The sequence below is a fragment of the Salvia splendens genome, chromosome 14 (genome assembly GCF_004379255.2).
Source record: "Salvia splendens isolate huo1 chromosome 14, SspV2, whole genome shotgun sequence".
NCBI classification, from domain to species: domain Eukaryota; kingdom Viridiplantae; phylum Streptophyta; class Magnoliopsida; order Lamiales; family Lamiaceae; genus Salvia; species Salvia splendens.
Genome location: NC_056045.1, coordinates 25998029 through 26010258, shown reverse-complemented (window position 1 = coordinate 26010258; position 12230 = coordinate 25998029). Strand labels below are relative to the sequence as shown.

The 12230-nt window shown below is 35.9% G+C and overlaps 1 long non-coding RNA gene across 1 annotated transcript; it reads left to right on the top strand.

The window, feature by feature from the left end:
• Positions 1 to 11183: 11183 nt before the first annotated feature.
• Positions 11184 to 11907, top strand: LOC121764667. Its single transcript, XR_006042595.1, has 2 exons — positions 11184 to 11486; positions 11556 to 11907. It is a non-coding gene; the product is annotated as an uncharacterized LOC121764667 (long non-coding RNA).
• The last annotated feature ends 323 nt before the right edge of the window (positions 11908 to 12230 follow it).

Below are 12230 nucleotides of genomic sequence, written 5' to 3'. Positions count from 1 at the left end.
GTCTTGTTTCGATGTTTGGCGCACGTTCCTTGTTTTCCCTAAGGGTTTAACAAGCCCAGGGGCTAGGGTGTAGTATGTTTTAAGTCTAAAAAATGTTGTCCAAATACACGAGCTGCAGTAATTCATCTCGGATTGCACATGCATAGCGCGTAGGTATTTTTTAAAACAGATATACATAATGTACATTTTAGTTTAGTATAATGCGTAGTTTAGTTTCTGTAATGCATTTTTTGTGATATGTAATGAACATTTATCCTGACCCGTTTAATTTAAGGTGTGCCGTGTTTCGATGTTTGGCGCATGTTTCTTGTTTTCCCTAGGGGTTTAACAAGCCTAGGGGCTAGGGTTTAGTATGTACGACAGCAACCACGCGATGCATTAAACAGGATAAATAATGCATTCAAATAGCCAAATAATATACAAAATCACTCAAATAATGAACATTCAAATATTGCATTCATTCTTAAGTAATGTACAACAACAGTCAAATGATGCATAAAACAGGATAAATAATGCATAGAAATAGCTAAATAATGTACAAATATTGCATTCACTCTTAGACTCATGTACAAGTTCCGTGACGGCTATCTTCTGCCGTTGAGTTAAACTCTTTATACAATTCAGAAACTCTGTAGGAGTTCGTCAACAATACAGATGGTCGACGTTCCTACCCCTTGGTTTCCTATCCTCGGTCTCTTCCGGAGCTGTACTAGTCTCGGCCTCTGATAATCACTCCCGGAATTTATGGGCAATTCCTACTGGCAGTATATCTTCGACCGCCTCGTCGATGTCCAATCTTAGCTGCTTTGATGTTGTACAACATATAGAATAATAACATACAATTAGTTACATAATGTACAGACTGAATAAAATAATGTCGACAGTTATACTGCATTCACTTATACACCCTTGTACAGAAGCATCAAAATAATGCATAAAAACTGATACATAATGCATTTTAATAATCAAATAATGTTCAGAATAAATCAACAAATGCACCATGAATATTGCAATCACTCATTGTCTCATGTCCAACAACAGTCACATAAATCATAAACCATGATAAATAATGCACTAAAATAACTAAATAATGTACAGATCCGATCAAGTAATGAACATACAAATATTCCATTCACTCTTTGTCTCATGTACAACAGCAGTCACATGATGCATAAAACAAGATAAATAATGCGTTCAAATAGCCAAATAATGAACCGACTCACTCAAGTAATGAACATGTAAATATTGCAGTCACTCTTAGACTCATGTACAACAGCAGTCAAATGATGCATAAAATAGGATAAAGAATGCATAGAAATAGCTACATAATGTACAGATTCGATCAAGTAATGAACATACAAATATTGCATTCACTCTTTGACCCATGTACAACACAAGTCACATAATGGCTAAACCATGCTAAATAATGCATAGAAATAGCTACATAATGTACAGATTCAATCAAGAAACGAACATACAACTACTGCATTCACTCATTGACTCATGTACAACAGCAGGCCTATAATGCCTAAAACATGATAATTAATGCATACAAATATGTAAATAATGTACAAATTCAGTTAAATAATGCGGCCATGAATTTTGCATTCGCCCAATACTTCATGTACAGAAGCAGCCAATTATTCCAGGAATTGGACATGCAAATGAAATTGAATGCTCACCTTCAGGCTGGGATGGTTGTGAAGTGGAAGGACGTCCTCTTTTCGTCGTGATAAATCTGGGAGACGAACCAAAAAATCAGAACCCTATCAGATTTCATCTACATAATGGGTAACTAAACAATTTTTAACCATAATCTAGAAGAAATCCCATTTTGAAAATATCCTCATTTATGGGCAAAAATGGGTGAATCGTCGTTTGTGTGGTGAGGTAGGGTCGAAAATCGGGGAGAAACGTTTGCTGAAACCCAGAAATTAATCTTCGACAAGCCGTACCTCCTCGTCGACCGCAGAAAATGCTTGTACAAAATGGGAGGGTTGTTGAACCGGGAATCTGACGACCTTCGAAGGTCCGTTGAGATGGCCGGTACCTTGAATAGGCGGCTAGGGTTTTGAAATGGGATAGAGATTGGGGAGACGAAGTGGGTAGAGAGATTGAGAGTAGATACGTTTGGAGTGACAAATGTGTAGAGTAAATGGAAGGTCGTGGGTATACTCTGCTAAAATCTCGCACATGCTGTTTTTGGGAGGTATTGAGAATATACATTTACTAATTAACCCCTATGATGCACGAAATGCACCAAATAATGCACCGACGGAATCCTAACTATGCTTCTAATCCGGATCGTCCATCCATCTAATCTAACGCTCCAAATGAAGAAGGAACTTAAATCTAAGGGGAGAAAAGGAGATTAACACTACCCTATATATATATATATATGTTACCAACATTCCAACATATTAAAAGACATCAAAAGACCTAGTAATTCTTGAAGCATCAACACATTGAAAAAATCATAATTGAAAATACAAATAAAAAGAGAGCAGTAGAAACAAGGGGAGTTTACTTCCAACTCCAAGCATCAGAAAAATTGAAAAATACATGTGATTTATGATATTTAAAAGATGAGTTTGCACATAAATGTTGAGGTGCGATAAATGATAATGTTAGACCACCTTTATCGGTCATTGGAGGTCGACCTCCACGTGGTATTACAATTAAAAAAAAATCTAAACATAAGTCTCTCTCTCCTTGACCCATGTCTCTCTCTCTCCTCAAACCAACCGACGGGTCTCCCTTCTCATTTCACCATTCAGCCAATGAGGTTGTGCCAAATGACACAATTTCATTGGCTGATATTATTATTTTTAATAATTAATATATCTTTAATATATTATATTAAAAAATTATAAAATTTATACCAAAATTCATAATTTTTCTTCCTCTATAAATAGAGACCACATTTGCTATAGTTTTGCACACAAAAAATATCATCTTTTCTCCTCCTATAACCCTTATTGTTTAGTAGAATTTCATATTTTCTAGTTTCCCTTGTTGCTAGCTATGGAGGATGATGAGGATATTATATTCTCCGATTCCCAAAACTTCAACCCTTCCCAAAATATTAACCCTTCTCAAGATTATTTCCCTAGCTTTGATGATTTTCCGAATTCTGAGCAATTTCAAAGTTCATTTCAAAATCAACGTTCAAGCCAAGCCATATCACAAACCAAGAATGCTGTAAACACCCCACATGGTTGGAGTGAGCAAGAAGACATGACATTAATGTCTGCTTGGTGTTTCGTGAGCACGAATGCAGTTGTTGGCACCAACCAAACGGGAGTCCGACAATCATCTTGGAAGCAGTAGCATCTCAAGATCTGTGGATATGGCATGCCTTTTTTGGAACTCCAGGTTCGAGAAATGATATTAACGTGCTTGATCAATCTCCTGTTTTTGATGATATTTTGGAAGGTCGAGCACCGAAGGTCAATTACATAGTAAATGGTCACGAAAAAAATATGGGATATTATCTCACTGATGGCATATATCCTCAATGGGCGGCATTTGTCAAATCTATCCCAGGTCCACAAACGATGAAGCACAAGTTGTTTGCTCAACATCATGAGTCCGTGCGAAAAGATGTTGAGCGAGCTTTTGGTGTCTTGCAAGCTCGTTTTGCTTTTATCAAATGTCCATGTCTTATTTGGGATCGTGATATTATGGGGAAAATAATGATTGCTTGCATAATCTTGCACAATATGATAGTGGAAGACGAAAGAAGCACGTATTCGAACTATTGTGATCCAGCAGAATTTATTCAAGATCGACTTGGACAAAGTAGTCGTGAGAATGGAGATGGAGATGCGAATAATGATTTCATATATTCTACGAATAGGATTGCGAGTCTAGCGTCTTACATGAAAAATAAAGCCCAGCTTCAAAACAGAGAAGCTCACAAAGCTCTGCTAAACGATTTGGTAGAGCATATATGGGCAAATTTCGGTAATTGCAATTGAATGTCTAGTTTTCATCTTATGTATGAGCACCAATGATGTATTTTCAATTTCGTATTTCCATGATTGTAATTTATGTTTTTTATTTGTTTGTTTTTATAATTTTTAGTTTGTCTTTTATTACGTTTTTCGATAAATTTACAATAACAAGTATTTCATGTAATAATAATAGTAATAAAAATAATATAAAAATAAATATATAATAGTGTGGTTGGGTGGTCATTGATAAACCTTGAAAATATGTGTGGTTGGGTTGGGTGAATATTAATGATGTGAAGGAGATAGAAATGAATTAAATATTGAAAAAGTGGATGGTTGGGTTGGATTGGGGTTGCTGATAATAATGGTCTTACGGGGAGAATATAATTATATATCCCCACTTGAAAAGTTGTGGCTGCGCTGCTATAACGTCAAATATGGCTGTATTTGTAGATAGTCTTGTCACCTCAACCTCCATTTGTCCCAATTATGCCATCGACTAATAATTTATGTTCTTTTTTTTCTAGGAGTACTAGTTTTTACTAAGTACGTTGCTTGTGAAATTTAGAGCTAATTCAAAACAAATTTTACATGTCAAAAAATTAATGCCAATAATGAACAACGTCATCATTTCGGATGAGGGACAAAAGAAATCAAAATCCTACTCCCTTATGATTGTAGCATTGTTTAGGTGTTGTATGTGGCAGTGTTAATCTTTTAGGTTCTCAAATAAAAATGAGCATATGTTCTATCCAATACATAAAAAAGTTAATTCTAGTTTATAGGATGAACCTAATAAACTATCTAGTTATATAATTTTGATTGACAATAATTTTCACTCTCAAAATAAATAAATAAAATATAAAGGATCATATTTGATCTTTCCCTATAATAAAAGCTTCATGTATAGTTTGCATACAATTCTTCTCCTACGTGTTAAAAATCACTATGATACACAAGATTCAAATTCAAATTCAGATTTATTTTTAAATCAAACAATTAACGTGTTACGGTAAAGATTATTTTTTAGAATCAAACACACTCTTTGGACTTTGGATGAGCTACTTATCACCTAATTGGCTAACTTACATATTTAAAAAAAAGAATCTTACTAATTGAGTTGTGTTTATTCTGTCGACAAATTGAGGAAAAATCAGAGGATCACTGCCGCACAAGGCAAACAATACGGTCATTTGTTCCGTGACAAATCGAAATATACCGAAGAATGAGTGAGAATTTTATTGAAAATATAGTCTTCGTCTTATATAAAATTCAATCACTTAAACTAGCCGGTTTGGTAATTTACGAATAATGAAGCATTTGAATTCTGGTATACCAACAAAAGGCCGAATTGGAATCTCTCCAATTTGATTTTCGCACGAAGTACTAGTAGCCGTATCCTTTTATATAATGGAAAGTTGGTGTTAGTTAGGTATTACTTAGATGGTATGCATATGAAGTGAAAGGGAGATTATCAATGTTTAACTAATTTTAAATGTATAATTAGAGAATAAATCTCAGCCACATGTTATCTTAATCTAATAGCTAAAATAAGGAAACATTTTTAGTTAATAAAAATTACATAGGGATATTTTAGAAAATCAACTTTGTTATCATATTTTCACATACACACACCATTCACGCTCACACACAAACACTCACTCTCTCCTTCTCACACGAAGGAGGTGGTGGAGCAGCTTGCACCTCCTCTGGCCTGCCTGCCTCTCACGGCAGCCTCCCCATCTATGGCCCCCTCCTCCGACGACCCCCTCCTCTGGTCTGCCTCTCGCAGAGTACGGCTCACCTCCTTTCGCAGGCACCGATAATATCTCTATCACCAGTGCCCTCGTCGTCTCTTGCTCCTGGACTGATTTGTTGTAATCTCCATCGCACATACTCATGCTCAGCAATCTCCATCGCCAATTGAAGAATCTTCATCTCAAGAACTAATTTTATCCATTGTCAATTATCGATTTCACAATCTGCAAAGTCACCATACTCACACAGATTCTATAGATTTTTATCGCTAACGCTGATATCTCCATCACTCACGTTGATTTGTTGTGATCTCCCTAGCCAATTATACAATCTACATAGCTCGCGCTCATGCTCAACAATTTCCATCATCAATTGCAGATTCTTCATCACAAGAACTGATTTCTCCATCGTCAACTGTCAATTTCACGATCTGCAAATTTGCTATTTCACACGGACCACATGTCTTCAATCGATCAAACAAATCACTAATAAAATGCATCACAAACACTTCACTTTAACCATGGAATACATCACTCTAAGCATGTTTTTACTTCACTGAGATGAAAAAACAGATCACTATAAGCATGCATCACAGACACTTCACTCTAACCATGAAAGACTTCACTGTAAGCATGTTTTTACTTCACTAAGATGAAAAAACATATCACTATAAGCATGAATCATAAACACTTCACTCTAACCATGAAATACTTCACTGTAAGCATGTTTATACTTCACTGAGATGAAAAAATAGATCACTATAAGCAAGGATCACATACACTTCACTCTAACCGTGGAATACATTACTCTAAGTATTTTTTACTTCACTATGATGAAAAAACATATCACTATAAGCATGCATCACAAACACTTCACACTAATCATGGAATACATCACTCGAAGCATGTTTATACTTCACTGTGATGAAAAACAGATCACTATAAGCATGCATCACAGACACTTCACTCTAATCATGAAATACATCACTCTAAGCATGTTTTTACTTCACTGAGATGAAAAAATAGATCACTATAAGCATGCATCACAACACTTGACTCTAATCATGGAATACTTCACTGTAAGTATGTTTTTACTTCACTGTGATGAAAAAATATATCACTATAAGCATGCATCAGATACGCTTCACTCTAACCATGAAATACTTCATTGTGATGAAAAACAGACCACTATAAGCATGCATCACAGAAACTTCACTTTAACCATAGAATACATCTTTCTAAGCATGTTTTTACTTCACTGTAATGAAAAAACAGTGCACTATAAACAAGGATCACATACACTTCACTCTAACCAAGGAATACATCACTCTAAGCACATTTTACTTGATATCTCACACAAATTCCTTGAATTGCAACATTTGCACACCGTTTTCTTCTTCTCCAATGTAAATCATGTTCTGGCAACAAAATTCTGCATCTCCAGCTTCATTTTCCCTCAGCCGTCACAGTTGAGCGACATGATCATCGCTTCTTTCTCCTCTGTCGCTCTCCGCTTTCCTAGTTTGAAGCCATTGGTCGGAGGAAACGGTGCTGGAATGAAGAAAACACGACGAGGAATGGAGGACACATCGCTGGAAATTGATGGAGGAAAGTATGGTGATGAGCCCTAACTATGCGACGACGAGGAATGGAGGAAATGGCGGCTGGAATGGAGGAAACATGACGAGAAATAGAGGTGTGGCGGAATCCTATGTATTCGACGGAGAGAGAAGGAGATTTAGAGAAGAGACTGACGGAAGTGAATTGTTCAAATGAGGGAAAGAGAAGACCCGCCTAATTTTAATTCAGCAAAATGACCAATATACCCCTGAGTGAACTAAATTATTCATATAGTGAATCAAAACCTGAATATAATATTAGAATTCTAAAAGTAATCTTAGCCCTTGATTTCTTGATCTTGTGGCTGAGATTTGTTCTCTAGTTATATACTTAAGAGGTATCTGCCCCATATCACTACTCTGAAGTGAAATACGCATATATATATATATATATATATATATATATGTGTGTGGTCATGATCTATGGCAAACACCTCTTAACCATATAACTAGAGAACAAATAATAGCCACAAGATCAAAAAAATCAAGGGCTAGTATTAATTTTTGAATTTAATGAGATATTAGTTCCCTCAATCACAAATTTACTCCACAATAATAAGGCGGGGGTATAATGGTCATTGCACATCCAAAATTAGATTACATCATTGGCATTTGAAAAAGAAACAACATTCTTCTCTTCTCCTCCTCTTCCTTCTTCTGCAAAATAGTTCTCAGCTCTCCTACCGCCGATTCGTCCGATTGAAGAGGAATTCGATTGGAAATTATCAATATTTTCGCGATTCAAGTGACTCTCTTTCCCCGACGAAGGAATCTACATCGGTGTCTCCAATCATCACTCTTCCAGCGGCCAACAACACCGCCACCGTCAACAAGGCGGCGGCGGCGCTCCGGAAGGAGCTCATCGCGGTGATCAAGGAGAAGAAGGAGGCGATGGCCAAGGGCGGGCCGCTCTACGACATCTTGTCGCACATGATCGTGGCATCTGACCCCGAGCGGGAACACACAGATCTATGATATAATTTAGCCTGCATTTCCCAATTTATCTTCTGTTTTTCTTAGTTTTGATTTCCTTTAATTAGGGAATTAACATTAGGTGATAAGCTATCGTTGCAATTTTTATGATGGGATGTAGTGTAGTATTTGAATTTTGTGAGATTTTAGCTATGCATTTCAGATGTAGCCCCTTTCTGTTTCTTCTTGCTCTGATCTAATTATAATATCAATGTTGAATTGTCCCAAAAATAATCATGCTAAGAGTGAAGAGTGAAGTAAAATCATGCTAAGAGTGATGTGTTTTGTAAACAAGAGTGAAGTAAAATCAGAACAAGAGTGAAGTGAAATCAGAACAAGAGTGATGTGTTTTGTGAACAAGAGTGAAGTGAAATCAGAACAAGAGTGATGTGTTTTGTGAACAAGAGTGAAGTAAAATCAGAACAAGAGTGATGTTTTGTAAACAAGAGTGTAGTAAAATCACAAGATACATCAGTAACATTAAACGTAGACGGAAACTAACTATATCGAAGACGAATCTTAGAGCCTACAGCCACCGCGCCCCGCTCTTGTTCCGAAACTCCGCTTCTCTTCTACGGCAGCTCATCGTTGCGTCTCCTTACACGCCGACGCTGATTCTGGTGAGTCCGACGTAGAGGTAGGTTTTGATTTGGGGTTTTTTCAGCATTGGCGCGATGATTGAATCCGCCAACAGCCCCTCCGCCCCGATCGCCTTTGCCAGCTCCCCCACCGCCGCCAGTATCCTCTCCGGCGCCACCCCCAGCTCAGAATTACGATTTGGAAGAAGAAAGGATCGCAGATTTGGAAGATTTCGCGTAATTTGATCGCATGTTTTAATTCAGAAAGTAATTTCCAAAAATACCCTCAGCATATTTTATTTTATTAAAATTAATAATATTTGTTCCATTAAGATGTGTGGCTGAGATTTGTTCTCTAGTTATACCCTTAAAAATAGTTATATCTTGATCACTACCCTATATATATATATATATATATATATATATATATATAGGGAGATGATCAAAATAAGTATGTGTTTAAATCCAGAAATGCAGACCAAATCTTGGCCCTAGGATTAGATGATCTAATGGTCAATAATTAACCAAAAACACGGAAGGTCATAATTAAACAATTTTAGGTCATATTATAATATTTGGGTTTAATGTCATGCTAAGATCGTTTTAGGTCATGCTTTGTTAGCATGACCTAAAAATTACCTAATTATGACCTAAAAGTGCCCTAATTATGATATTGTTCTGCGTTTCTGTATTTAAATCTAGTTTTGCATAGATCAAAACCTTATATATATATATATATATGGTAGTGATCAATATATAACTAATCTTAAGTGTATAACTAGAGAACAAATCTCAGCCACACATCTCAATACTCCAAATTAATCTCATGGCTTAGCTATTTTTACATGTTTTAAGTAAAAAGTAATTAACAAGGGCATTTTTGGAAACCATATTCAACTTTAACCGTCTCCTTCAAATTTCCAACTCCAATTTCAAAAAAAAAATAAGGCTTTTGTTCACACTCCTTTTCCTCTCCCCTCTCTTCCTCCTCTCCCCAGCCTCAGCCGCCGACATCCTTGTTGAATTAAGATTAAATCACTATGAACATTATCATCATTAATTTTATAATGGAAATCAAATTTGCCGATCTCAGTTTGATCCTGATCCTATCTCGATGCAATCGATATAATTTCAGTTGTAGTCTATAAAGCTCAACAACGCCTTTTTTCTCTCTCTTTTTTGCTACTTAATTAGTTATTTCAATGGCTTACCTTCACTTTGCGCTGCAACCGTAAGCCTTTTTTTGTTCTTTGTTACTCTTACATATAATTTCGAAGACAGATGATTTAGTTACCTAATTAGTTTATAATTGCATTTGAATGTATTTAGCCCACATATTGTGTTTTGAATTTAAGCTGTGTAAAACGAATTTTGATACTATTATATATACACTTTGAATAAAGTACAAGTAATATTGCAAGTTTGCAACGTACATAGAGTTGTTGAATAACAATCTCATGATTTTGGTTCCATATATTAAAATTGGTATTTGGATTTATTGGGATCAATTTTGTCACTATTAGTATGATTTTACTTCACTTTTTTTTACAAAACATATCACTTTTAGCATGATTTTACTTCACTCTTGTTTACAAAACACATCACTCTTAGTATGATTTTACATCACTCTTAGTTTACAAAACACATCACTCTTACTGTGATTTTACTTCACTCTTGTTCAATCACTCTTATCATAATTTTACTTCACTATTGTTTACAAAACACATCACTCTTACTGTGATTTTACTTCACTCTTGTTCACAAAACACATCACTCTTATCATAATTTTAATCCACTCTTGTTCACAAAACACATCACTCTACATCACTCTTACTGTGATTTACTCTTGTTTACAAAACCCATCACTCTTACTGTGATTTTACTTCACTCTTGTTCACAAAACACATCACTCTTATCATAATTTTAATTCGCTCTTGTTCACAAAACACATCACTCTTACTGTGATTTTACTTCACTCTTGTCGCAAAACACATCACTCTTATTATGATTTTACTTCACTCTTGTTCACAAAACACATCACTCTTACTGTGATTTTACTTCACTCTTGTTTACAAAACACATCACTCTTAGCATGATTTTACTTCACTCTTGTTCACAAAAGCAAAGCTTCACGACCTTCTGTCTTCTCCATGAGTGAGGGCTTGCCGAACCGCTATTAAAATGCTCCACCGGCGCAATGGAAAATAGCAACAAGCAAAGAGATCCTTAAATCATTATGTAATTAATTCATGTAAAACATATTGATTAAAAAACTGATACTGTATGTTCTTATTTCAATGAAGAAGGGGAGAAATGAAAAGAAAAAAAAATTGTTGTCGATACTGTATGTTCTTATCTCTCTCACACACACACGCATTAACCATGGTTACTTTTTCACTATTCTGAAGACAAATCCAAAACTTGAACACAGGCAGTAAATTGGGCAAGAAAAATTAGAAACACAAGACACAAAAAGCTAACATATCTTCTTCTGCTCTCCAAATGAGACGATAAATACTTTTTTTTTTGCTTCTGAATTTTTTTTCTGATTTACTGTCACAGCACTACATACTTTATCCCAACGTGGTTGAGCTCGAGATACTGGTGAGTGATTTCATTCAATTTCTGCTCTTCGTGGATTTTCTATTACTAATATGATTTTACAAAACACAGCAGCGTCTCTCTTCCTGCTCCTGCTTCGACATCTCCTCCTCGCACCATAACTCCTGCAGCACCATGGAGGTCGGCAGCGTCGGGAGAGTCTCGTTTCTAATCGAGAACGACAAGACCGATCAGCCTCCCAAGCCTGCGCGAGAGGAGAGATCGGAGCAGGTCATATTCCTGCGGCGGAGCGCCAGCAGCTGCGTCGAGGTGAAGAAGACCAACGGATTTTGGATTGAAATTGCAATGACGTAACCTAATTTTGGCTGTCAATGACCATTATACCCCCGCTTTGTTATTGTGGAGTAAATTTGTGAGAGAGAACTAAGATCTCCTTTAAATTCTAAAATTACATGTATTAATATTAGCCCTTGATTTTCTTAATCTTGTGGCTATGATTTGTTCTCTAGTTATGTAGTTAGTGAGCACTTTCCATAGATCACTACCCTATATATATATATATATATATATATATATATATATATATGGGAGCGTTATTCTCTTATTCATCCCTTAGATCCTTTATTCTTCTCAGACCGCTCCGGCGGATATATATATATATATATAGGGAGATGATCAAAATAAGTATGTGTTTAAATCCAGAAATGCAGACCAAATCTTGGCCCTAGGATTAGATGATCTAATGGTCAATAATTAACCAAAAAAACGGAAGGTCATAATTAAGCA